A 13230-nucleotide genomic window follows, 5' to 3' on the forward strand; every position below is an offset into this window, starting at 1 on the left:
TTTCATCATGTCCATTTGGTGATGTTTTTTCACTATAGAATCATATTGCAAATGCACGTGCATTGTTGTGCAACTGGTGATTGAAAATAGACACCTGGTAACCCAAAAATAAAAATATGGTTGTAAATGCATTTTACCGGTCATTCTGATATTAATGCCCGCTATGGGAACACAGGATGGACGGGCAGTGATAGTTGTTCCTTGTTCACTCGTTGTGTTGATTTCATTATGTCCATTTGTTTATGTTTTCTCACTTTTGCTAAGTCACTGTGCATTTGCAATATGGTTCAATGGGCATTTACCATCACAAATTTGTCATGCTATAAACAATCCTGCAGGACTGCAAAATTGACTGGCCCGATTAACTCGGGATGGCTGGGCAGTGATTCTGGTTCATCTCAATCGCTCGTTAGGGTTGATTTCAGAATGTCACTTTGGTGATGGTACCTCACTGTTTAAACATATTGCAAATGGACAAGAGTCACCAGCAAGTCACCATCCATCAGTCAATTAGATATCATTCTGACACCAAACTGATACAAACTGACACCAAACCCACTTTTTCCAACTCGTTTAGTAGCCAACTATCACATACTTCAGAGCTGGCCCAAAATTCACAACGCCTTTGGTTCAAACTATTAAAAAAAACATAAAACACGTAGTTACGTTCTAGCTGCGGGTCCATTTCTGATGTTATGTGTAGGCCTAGCTGAGGCGACCCCGAATCCCAAGTTTCGGCTCTATAGATCATTTGGTGTCCGAGCAAGACCCTAATTGGTGCTGAAAATCCACTTTTTTCCATGACTTGCTACGGGGTATTTGAATGAGCTATCGGACAGGAACGTTGGGTTCCGTCTATATGGGCCGAGACGGTTGCAATGCACCTAGTCTTGCGACTCTGGGACATTTCTAAATGTCGTCATTTTCGTGATGCAAAAATGAATTGAAGTCATTGCAAATGTACAAGGCTGTTTCTCGGTCCGAGAACCTTGTAGAGCCACGTAACTCACCACGCACTATCGACCTGAGGTCTCGAACAGGATTCTAAAGTTTCGGAACTCTAGGTCTGACGGTTCTTTAAAAGTTCCAACAAGGTGAACTAATGCAGGCAGTGCATGTCTCTACGCACCCCAATGGGTCCCTCCTTCAAAGCTGTGTGTGTGTGTGATTTAGTTTTCCTTTGAAATTTTATGGGAAAAATGACTGATTTACAGTTCATGGGGTTTGCCTAATCACACATATGAAGTTTTGGAAAGATCAGACTTTTTTAACCCCTTCGAAACAGCCCCTGAGACACCAATTATGGCACTTCCGGTTGGCACAGAATGCTATAAGTCAACACATATCCTCATTGGGGTATTGTTTTACAGAATCCTGAGTTTTAAGTCTTTACGTTAAGAATTGACTGATTTACACAGGGTTGAATGCACTATCAAACTGCAGGCAGGGTATGGATAAACACTTTTAGGGTGTTTTTAACCACTTCCGGTTGGTCCAGGAAGCTTAGAATCAACACAGGTAGACCTCGTAGTGGCCTGATGGACTGTCACCGAAGACAGGTTCATACGGCATTCATAACCCATATAGGCTTCAGGTTGAATTTAGGGGTGTAGGCAATGTATTCCTATGGGGAGAGAAGTCAATGCAAACTGTTTGAAGTAAACACCTTCTTTTAACAGTTCAGGGTTAATGCCACACGGTCAATGTTAGGCTTGCACGGATCGGAAGGACCTTAGGAACATACCTGAGGTCGAATTGTGCTTCTCACCCTAACGGTTCTCTCACTGTCACCCAAAAGCAAATGACATTGTGGGGCAGGCTTCATTTTGGGCCTACTATTCTAATGGTAGCTGCGCTTAGACCGAGCGAGCTACGGTCAAGCGGGATATCTCGTTGAACTCGGCACGGCCTAGGGATTATGGCAATGCCATTGCCTGCTCTCTGTGTCTTTAAGCACCGCACTTTTTCACTCCATCCTTGCTGTGTGTGTCTGTGTGTGTGTGAGAGCTTTTCTTTGACATCTGTTGGGAGAAATGACTGACTTACAGTTTATGGGGGTTGCCTAATCACATATATGAAGTTTTGAAAAGATCTGACCTTTTTAACCCTTGGAAACTGCCACTGTGACACCATTTAAGGCACTTCCGGTTGGCACAGGAAGCTATAAATAAACTCATATCCTGATTGGGGTATGCCTTTACAGAATCCTGAGTTTTAAGTCTTTACGTTAAGAACTGAGTTATTTACGGAGGGTTTAGTGAGTTTGTGTTATTTCAGAAAATCATAGAAAATCACAGAAATTTCGCAGAGCTCCGCAGCACACTTTAAAAAGATTCGGATGAACACCCTGCAACTGGAACTGTTGAAAAAAAGCACCTATCTTTGAACATCACCAATTTGTCATTGTACGATTTCTCTTAACCTCTTGCTCCTACCTGACACGCAGGCGTCCCATCTAGACATCTGGAAATGCAAATGCGCTACGCTAAATGCTAATAGTACTAGTTAAAACTCAAACGTTCATTAAAATACACATGCAGGGTATTGAATTAAAGCTACACTCGTTGTGAATACAGGCAACAAGTCAGATTTTTAAAATGCTTTTCAGCGAAAGCATGAGAAGCTATTATCTGATAGCATGTAACACCCCAAAAGACCCGCAGGGGACGTAAACAAAATAATTAGCATAGTCGTCGCTACACAAACCGCACAAATAAAATATAAAACATTCATTACCTTTGACCATCTACTTTGTTGGCACTCCTAGATGTCCCATAATCACTATTGGGTCTTTTTTTCGATTAAATCGGTCCATATATAGCCTAGATAACGATCTATGAAGACTGTGTGATAAACGGAAAAAAATAGCATCTTATAACGTAAAGTCATTTTTTTAAATTAAAAAAGTTGACGATAAACTTTCACAAAACACTTCGAAATACTTTTGTAATGCAACTTTAGGTATTAGTACACGTTAATAAGCGACCAAATTGATCACGAGGCGATGTATAATCTTTAGCTGTCCGTCTGGAAATAATGTCCGGGTAAATCTCAACCAAAATATCCGGTCGGAGACCTGAAGAAATGGCTTGTCTCTTCTTCGTTTGACCAAGAAACAAAGCCTAGGCAAATGACAAGACTGTTGACATCGTGTGGAAGCTGTAGGTATTGCAACCTCAGACCCATTTATTGTGGTTCGCCTTTATCAATGGGTTGAAGTGGCGGATGGATATATATTTCCATTTTCAGTGATCAGATTTTCCTGCGCTTTTCGATGAAACGCACGTTCTGTTATAGTCACAGCCGTGATTTAACCAGTTTTATAAACGTCTGAGTGTTTTCTATCCACACATACTAATCATATGCATATACTATATTCCTGGCATGAGCAGCAGGGCGCTGAAATGTTGCGCGATTTTTAACAGAATGTTCGAAAATGTAGGGGGTAGGAGTAACAGGTTAAATGACGATAGATAAATGGCTGGTTCTTTTTTTATTGACACCGGAGGCTCCTTGACTTTGACATGAAGTGGAAAAATAATTTCTCTATTTTCATTTTGGACCTTTAATCCCAGAGAAATGGCCATAATTCAAAAACCGTTGAGGCCTAGACGCCATCTTGTTCGGGGCCAACTGCCCATTATGCCAAACCTACGCTCACCAAGTTCCGGCTTCGAAATATTTTCCGTTTTGGAGATAAAGCCCGGTCGTGATTCGTGATGTTTTGTCCAATTGCAATATGATTGCTTATGCCCTCTTGTGGGATTTTCCGGGACAGCGGAAAAATGACCAAAATGTGATTATTTTATAAAACAGAAACCGAATGTCCGACAAAGTTCATTTGATGACTTCCAGGTAGGCCCGGCCCTGCCGCTCGGCCCGACGCCATCCGCTAATTTTACAAACGTTTTCGGACGTCTAGTAAGGGACCGTACAATTGCAATATGGACTTTCTCACTAACCGTACAGCAAATGTCAAAATGTTCCCTTGAGGTATGTTAACACGTTTCCCATGCCAATAAAGCCCCTTGGAATTTAATTGAGAGACTGAGTGGGGGAGCAGAGGGAGGAGAGATGACCGAGAGAGATGTGGAGAAAGGGATTACCACCAAGAAATCAAATCAAATTTTATTTTATCAAATTTTATTTGTCACATGCAGATGTTAGTGTGAGTGTAGCGAAATGCTTGTGCTTCTAGTTCCGACAATGCAGTAATAACCAACAAGTAATCTAGCTAACAATTCCAAAACTACTACCTTATAGACACAAGTGTAAGGGGATAAGAATATGTACATAAAGATATATGAGTGAGTGATGGTACAGAGCGGCATAGGCAAGATACAGTAGATGGTATTGAGTGCAGTATATACATATGAGATGAGTATGTAAACAAAGTGGCATAGTTAAAGTGACTAGTGATACATGTATTACATAAAGATGCAGTAGATGATATAGAGTACAGTATATACATATACATATGAGATGAATAATGTAGGGTATGTAAACATTATATTAGGTAGCATTGTTTAAAGTGGCTAGTGATATATTTTATATAATTTCCCATCAATTCCCATTATTAAAGTGGCTGGAGTTGAGTCAGTGTGTTGGCAGCAGCCACTCAATGTTAGTGGTGGCTGTTTAACAATCTGATGGCCTTGAGATAGAAGTTGCTTTTCAGTCTCTCGGTCCCAGCTTTGATGCACCTGTACTGACCTCGCCTTCTGGATGATAGCGGGGTGAACAGGCAGTGGCTCGGGTGGTTGTTGTCCTTGATCTTTATGGCATTCCTGTGACATTGGGTGGTGTATGTGTCCTGGAGGGCAGGTAGTTTGCCCCCGGTGATGCGTTGTGCAGACCTCACTACCCTGTGGAGAGCCTTACGGTTGTGCGCGGAGCAGTTGCCGTACCAGGCGGTGATACAGCCCAACAGGATGCTCTCGATTGTGCATCTGTAAAAGTTTGTGAGTGCTTTTGGTGACAAGCCAAATTTCTTCAGCCTCCTGAGGTTGAAGAGGCGCTGCTGCGCCTTCTTCACGATGCTGTCTGTCTGGGTGGACCAATTCAGTTTGTCTGTGATGTGTACGCCGAGGAACTTAAAACGTACTACCCTCTCCACTACTGTCCCATCAATGTGGATAGGGGGGTGTTCCCTCTGCTGTTTCCTGAAGTCCACAGTCATCTCCTTAGTTTTGTTGACGTTGAGTGTGAGGTTATTTTCCTGACACCACACTCCGAGGGCCCTCACCTCCTCCCTGTAGGCCGTCTCGTCGTTGTTGGTAATCAAGCCTAAAACTGTTGTGTCGTCCGCAAACTTGATGATTGAGTTGGAGGCGTGCGTGGCCACACAGTCGTGGGTGAACAGGGAGTACAGGAGAGGGCTCAGAACGCACCCTTGTGGGGCCCCAGTGTTGAGGATCAGCGGGGTGGAAATGTTGTTGCCTACCCTCACCACCTGGGGGCGGCCCGTCAGGAAGTCCAGTACCCAGTTGCACAGGGCGGGGTCGAGACCCAGGGTCTCGAGCTTGATGACGAGCTTGGAGGGCACTATGGTGTTAAATGCCGAGCTGTAGTCGATGAACAGCATTCTCACATAGGTATTCCTCTTGTCCAGATGGGTTAGGGCAGTGTGCAGTGTGGTTGAGATTGCATCGTCTGTGGACCTATATGGGAGGTAAGCAAATTGGAGTGGGTCTAGGGTGTCAGGTAGGGTGGAGGTGATATGGTCCTTGACTAGTCTCTCAAAGCACTTCATGATGACGGAAGTGAGTGCTACGGGTCGGTAGTCGTTTAGCTCAGTTACCTTAGCTTTCTTGGGAACAGGAACAATGGTGGCCCTCTTGAAGCATGTGGGAACAACAGACTGGGATAGGATTTGATTGAATATGTCCGTAAACACACCAGCCAGCTGGTCTGCGCATGCTCTGAGGGCGCGGCTGGGGATGCCGTCTGGGCCTGCAGCCTTGCGAGGGTTGACACGTTTAAATGTTTTCCTCACGTCGGCTGCAGTGAAGGAGAGTCCGCATGTTTTAGTTGCGGGCCGTGTCAGTGGCACTGTATTGTCCTCAAAGCGGGCAAAAAAGTTATTTAGTCTGCCTGGGAGCAAGACATCCTGGTCCGTGACTGGGCTGGTTTTCTTTTTGTAATCCGTTTTTGACTGTAGACCCTGCCACATACCTCTTGTGTCTGAGCCGTTGAATTGAGATTCTACTTTGTCTCTATACTGACGCTTAGCTTGTTTGATTGCCTTGCGGAGGGAATAGTTACACTGTTTGTATTCGGTCATGTTTCCGGTCACCTTGCCCTGATTAAAAGCAGTGGTTCGGGCTTTCAGTGTCACGCGAATGCTGCCATCAATCCACGGTTTCTGGTTTGGGAATGTTTTAATCGTTGCTATGGGAACGACATCTTCAACGCACGTTCTAATGAAAACGCTCACCGAATCAGCGTATTCGTCAATGTTGTTGTCTGACGCAATACGAAACATATCCCAGTCCAAGTGATGGAAGCAGTCTTGGAGTGTGGAATCAGATAGGTCGGACCAGCGTTGAACAGACCTCAGCGCAGGAGCTTCTTGTTTTAGTTTCTGTCTGTAGGCAGGGATCAACAAAATGGAGTCGTGGTCAGCTTTTCCGAAAGGAGGGCGTGGCAGGGCCTTATATGCGTTTCGGAAGTTGGAATAGCAATGATCCAAGGTTTTTCCCGCCCTGGTTGCGCAATCGATATGCTGATAAAATTTAGGGAGTCTTATTTTCAGATTAGCCTTGTTAAAATCTCCAGCTACAATGAATGCAGCCTCCGGATAAATGGATTCCAGTTTGCAAAGAGACAAATAAAGTTTGTTCAGAGCCATCGATGTGTCTGCTTGGGGGGGAATATATACGGCTGTGATTATAATCGAGAGAATTCCCTTGGAAGATAATGCGGTCGACATTTGATTGTGAGGAATTCTAAATCAGGTGAACAGAAGGACGAAGGATCGGAGTTACGAGAGGGAGTCGGCGAGAGAGAGGGAGTCGGCGAAAGAGAGGATCTTGACGAGAGAGGGAGTCGGCGAGAGAGAGGGAGTCAGCGAGAGAGAGGGAGTCGGCGAGAGAGAGGGATGACAGGAGAAAAGTACAGAGAAAGAAGATGTGACTTAATGGACCCCCAATTGTCCTTCTGACATCTCTGGAATCTAAAAGGATCACATGGGTGGAGCAAGTGAGCAATAACGAGGTGGAGCAAGTGATAAAAGAAAAGGTGGTCTTTGCCATCACATCAAATTCTCCACTGCACCCTTCTGCTTGCCTGGCAAAAAGGGTCTGAATGTGACAACGGCCCTTCTTTCTTCTCATTTTAGTCCCGCAAAGTACCCTGTACAGTAGGTGGCGTAAATACACCTTATTAATTGTAGTCTGCCAATAAAACTCAAAGAAGAAAAAAAAACGCCATATCTGTTTCAGAGCCTTTGAAAGTCTTTGTGCTAAACACATCTACTACCTGACAAAAAAACAGGTCAAACAGGGAAATTGTTCCAATCGTTTTTCCCATAGGGGATTTTAGAAACACTTAAAATAAGGGATGTGTTTCATGTAGGCTTTACCCCGGCGTGAGGTTTTGATAACCATGTAAATCTCTCTCGGACAAAGTGACTTTTATCAATATATTTGGCTCCACTTACTCTCAGATTTGAAAATGCTAATTAGGATCAAAGTAGACCATGCAAAACTACAAATCCCTGCAAGCTCCTGCACGTCATCTCTAGCTGACACCTAACAGGTATTGCATCATTTTAAAACTTGCAAAAGACAGTTCACAGAATTTCCCATTTAAAGAAATTTTGACAATTTATGAATTACTATGTTTAGCTAACATTAGATAGTTAACCCAGAGATTCTTACCGTTGCCTCGAGTCTCGTCCAGATTATCCATGGCATTTGTAGTTATTTATGATAGCCACATTAGCAGCTAATTATCATTTCATTTTTGGGGGGGGTAAATACAGGCAAATTATATTGATAAAAGTCACCTTGACCTAGAGATTTACACGGTTGTCAAATGTCACGCAATCGTAAGCTGAAACGAAACACAGCCCTTATTTTAAGTGTTTCTAAAATCCCCTATGGGAAAAATGAATGGTGGAAAAACTATTGGAAGCAATACCCTGTTTGACCGCTCGGTTTTATGGGTATTATGACTCAAACTGTGGTACTCTATAAAGCCAGGCTTGCAGTTGGCTTGCTTTGCATTTAAGCCTGTGAGACAAAATGGTGGCTGCAATGATTTACATTTTTATCATGCATGTTTTTAGCTCCTAATGGTTTTAATTGCTCATATTATTTGTATTTTCATGTGTACATATGAGACACACCAATTATATGTATTTTAACAAGTTATATTATATGACGTTTGTATTTGACTGTCGAATACTAACCGCTAACTAGCTCAGCACTAGCCTGCCCAATTCGCCCTAACTATTTGTAGCTCCTGTGGTAGCTAGTCTATGGGTTTTTGTTACATGAATATGTATACCTCTTCTATAATTTGTTTTACTAGTAGCCTGTATGAAGAGAGAATTGGTTATATCTGGAGTATTTCTCCTATCTTATCCAGTGTCCTGTGTGAATTTAAGTATGCTCTCTCTAATTCTCTCTTTCTCCTTTTCTTTCTCTCTCTAGGAGGACCTGAGCCCTAGGACCATGCCTCAGGACTACCTGGCATGACTCCTTGCTGTCCCCAGTCCACCTGGCCGTGCTGCTGCTCCAGGTTCAACTGTTCTGCCTGCGGCTATGGAACCCTGACCTGTTCACCGGACGTGCTTCCTGTCCCAGACCTGCTGTTTTCAACTCTCTAGAGGCAGAAGGAGTGGTAGAGATACTCTTAATGATCGGCTATGAAAAGCCAACTGACATTTACTCCTGAGGTGCTGACTTGCTGCACCCTCGACAACTACTGTGATTATTTTTATTTGACCATGCTGGTCATTTAGGAACATTTGAACATCTTGGCCATGTTCTGTTATAATCTCCACCCGGCACAGCCAGAAGAGGACTGGCCATCCCTCATAGCCTGATTCCTCTCTAGGTTTCTTCCTAGGCTTTGGCCTTTCTAGGGAGTTTTTCCTAGCCATCGTGCTTCTACACCTGCCTTGCTTGCTGTTTGGGGTTTTAGGCTGGGTTTTTGTACAGCACTTTGAGATATCAGCTGATGTAAGAAGGGCTATATAAATACATTTGATTTGAATGCATTGTTGTAGCCTATGTACTACAAGGGTGTTATTTTGGTGGTTTGTTACACCACCACCACTGGCATGGAAATGGTTATATTTGTCTTGCAAACTTGCTCCCACCATTATGAAATGTAATGTTGTTCATTATTCTCCTTTACTTATCAACCCAGAAATGGATCAGGGGGGAAGCTGCTGTCTTCTAACCTGCACAGTTTCAACACAAGATTGAAATAATATTACATACACAATATTACATTCAATTGATAAATTGATAAATCTCTATTAGGCTCAATGTTATTAAACTGAAGCGGAAAGACTTACATTCATTAAACTGGTGCTTATTTTGTCTCCCGCAGGTTACGCGGGGACTGGGATAACGGGCACCTAAAGGGATTCTACTCGGACAACCCCCATCCAGGAATCTGCAGCCCATTTTTGCATGACTGGACGGGTTCTTTGATTTACAATCTCTCTATCATAATACCAATGGATATGTAGTACAGGATATGAATGGGTGTAATAGATGAAAACCAATGTAGGGATGTGGACTACTACTTGACAACTATCGACCCATATCAAAATTGTCTGTACTATCTTAGGTACTGGAGTCCTTAGTTTAGTAGGAAGCTGAAGGCCTACCTCCAAGAAAACAACATCTTAAATGGAATGCAATCAGGTTTCAGGTCTGGCCACAGTATTGTTTAAGCATCATTGAAGGTTTTACATGACATCCACTGTGACATCCACTGTGTATGTCTGTCTTTATTGATTTGTCGAAGACATTTGACACCGTGAACCATGCTGTGTTAGTGCAAAGGTTAAAATGTTTTCTGGTCATGGTCTAGATTGGTTTATAAATTACCTATCAAATTGTACACAATGTGTAATAGCGGATTGTTGTAAATCTGAGTACAAAGAGTTGTGCTCAGGTGTTCCACAAGTTTCTATTTTGGGTCTACTGTTGTTCATTTTGTATATCAACAACATTGGGGATCATATTGAAACAGCGGATGTTCCTTTTTATGCAGATGATACTATTCTTCATTCTATTGGTAGTAGTTTATCTTTAGCTTTTGAAAATACCCAAAGAGCAGTTAACATCATACAATAGAATCTGTATAACTTAAATCTGGTTCTGAATTCGGGTAAAACAAAATGCATGATCTTTTCAAATGCCAGGCATGTTACTCATCATATCATTGCTACATTGGCTGGACATACTATAGAGCAAGTCAAAGTGTACAAATATTTGGGTTTCACTGTGCATGTGGAGAACTTGATAAGGAAGCTCAAGCTGAGAATAGGTTTTTATTACCAGCATAAGGCTTGATTTTCTCTGGAGGCCAGGAAGGAGCTGGTATGATGTACATTACTGGCAGTTTTAGATTTTAGTTATGTTATATATATGCAGGCCTCAACCACTACCCTGAGAGCACTTGATTCAGTATATAATGTGGCCCTTAGATTCAGTCAGAGCAGGAAACTCATTGCTTTTCCTGCTCTTCCAGGACCACGCCTCACTGCAGCAGGTTCAGGATAGGCAGGCTGAGCTGATACTCATCTTGCAGGATCTCAACGACTATAATCGGTGGTTCTCAGGCCAGCCCAGATCTCTCGTGGATCGACTGCGGGACATCCCCACGCTGCTGTGCCACGCCTTCGGGGAGATGTTCTCCATGGGGGGCCAACTACTGGATGTCCTGTACCCATATTTGTGTCTGGTCTACCTGGCCTCTTTATCTATTACTTTGGACTTCCATGGGGCCCTGATAAAAGTCCCTTGGTGTACAATGGAGTGACAGGTAGCCCAGTGGTTAGAGCATTGGACTAGTTAAATAAAGGTTTAAAAAAATAAAACATAATGGAGACTATGGCTGGACCTGGAAAAGGTACACATAAGCAGATTAAAATTGTTAAGGGGGGATATATATATAAAAAAAAATATAGCTAAGGGCACTGGAGAAATATACAAATAAATGTACATTATCCCGGTGTGCTGCCCTTCTGGCAACTTTATGGGACTCATCCAGCTGGTGAGAAATCAGCCCCTTGATTACTCACCAACCACAATCAGCCCCAATTAGTCCTGGCCCGAGAGCCGTCGAGACCTGGCAAGTCCAGCAGAGGGAGCCATCGCCTCGTGATGTATACTCCGTCTGTCACCAGGCCTCGACGAGTCTCCTCCTGGTAGCTGACCTGCTTGCTGTTACGCCACAATATTTATCGGATTACATAAACAAGCACAAGGATTACATAAACAAGCACACTGAGACAGGATTTTGTCGAGGCACAGATCTGGGGAAGGGTACCAAAACATTTCTACATAATTGAAGGTCCCCAAGAACACAGTGGCCCCCATCATTCTTAAATGGAAGAAGTTTGGAGACTCTTCCTATAGCTTGCCAACCGGCCAAACAGGGCAATCGGGGGAGAAGGGCCTTGCTCAGGGAGGTGACCAAGAACCTGATTGTCACTCTGACAGCGCTCCAGAGTTCCTCTGTGGAGATGGGAGAACCTTCCAGAAGGACAACCATCTCTGCAGCACTCCGCCAATCAGGCCTTTGTGGTAGAGTGGCCAGACGGAAGACACTCCTCAGTAAAAGGCACATGACAGCCCACTTGGAGTTTGCCAAAAGGAACCTAAAGGACTCTCTGGTCTGATGAAACCAGGCTTGACCTCTTTAGTCTGAATACCAATTGTCACATCTAGAGGAAACTGGCACCCTTCCTACGGTGAAGCATGGTGGTGTCAGCATCATGCTGTGGGGATATTTTTCAGCAGCAAGGACTGGGAGACTGGTCAGGATCGAGACAAAGATGAATGGAGCAAAGTCCCGAGAGATCCTTGATGAAAACGTGCTCCAGAGCGCTCAGGACCCCAAACTGTTGTCCAACAGGACAACAACTTTAAGCACGCAGCCAAGACAACGCAGGAGTGGCTTCAGGACAAGTCTCTGAATGTCTTTGAGTGGCCCAGCCAGAGCCCGGACTTGAACCTGATCGAGCATCTCTGGAGAGACCTGAAAATAGGAAGTACCCGTGCTAAGGCCTGTTCAACGCTGGTCTGACCAATCGGAATCCATGCTTCAAGATTGTATTGATCACGCGAACTGGGATATGTTCCGGGTAGCCTCTGAGAATAACCACTGCATTTAACCATGGCAAGGTGACTGGGAATATGACCGAATACAAACAGTGTAGTTATTCCTTCCGTAAGGCAATCAAACAGGCAAAACGTCAGTACAGAGACAAAGTGGAGTCGCAATTCAACGGCTCAGACACGAGACGTATGTGGAAGGGTCTACAGACAATCACAGACTACAAAGGGAAAACCAGTCACGTCGTGGACCCCAGACAAGCTAAACAACTTATTCGTCCACTTTGAGGATAACACAGTGCCACCGACGCAGCCCGCAACCAAGGACTGTGGGCTCTCCTCCGTGGCCAACATGAGTAAGACATTAAAGCGTGTTAACCTTCGCAAGGCTTCCGGCCCAGACAGCATCCCTAGCCACATCCTCAGAGCATGCGCAGACCAGCTGACTGGAGTGTTTACGGACATATTAAATCTTTCCCTATCCCAGTCTGCTGTCCCCAATTGCTTCCACCATTGTTCGTGTACCCAAGAAAGCAAAGGTAACTGAACTAAATGACGTTCGCCCCATAGCACTCACTTCTGTCATCATGAAGTGTTTTGAGAGGCTGGTCAAGGATCATATCTCCTCTACCTTACATGCCACCATAGACCCACTTCAACTTGCTTACCGCCCCAATAGATCCACAGACGATGCAATCGCCATCACACTGCACACTGCCCTATCCCATCTGGACAAGAAGAATATCTATGTAAGAATGCTGTTCATTGACTATAGCTCAGCATTCAACAACATAGTGCCCTCAAGCTCATCATTAATTTTGAGACCCAGGGCCCCCTGTGCAACTGGGTCCTGGACTTCCTGACGGGTCCCCTCCAGGTGGTGAAGGTAGGACCAACACCTCCACTTTGCTGATGGCCATCATAG

The sequence above is a fragment of the Oncorhynchus keta genome, unplaced genomic scaffold (genome assembly GCF_023373465.1).
Source record: "Oncorhynchus keta strain PuntledgeMale-10-30-2019 unplaced genomic scaffold, Oket_V2 Un_scaffold_1952_pilon_pilon, whole genome shotgun sequence".
NCBI lineage: Eukaryota > Metazoa > Chordata > Actinopteri > Salmoniformes > Salmonidae > Oncorhynchus > Oncorhynchus keta.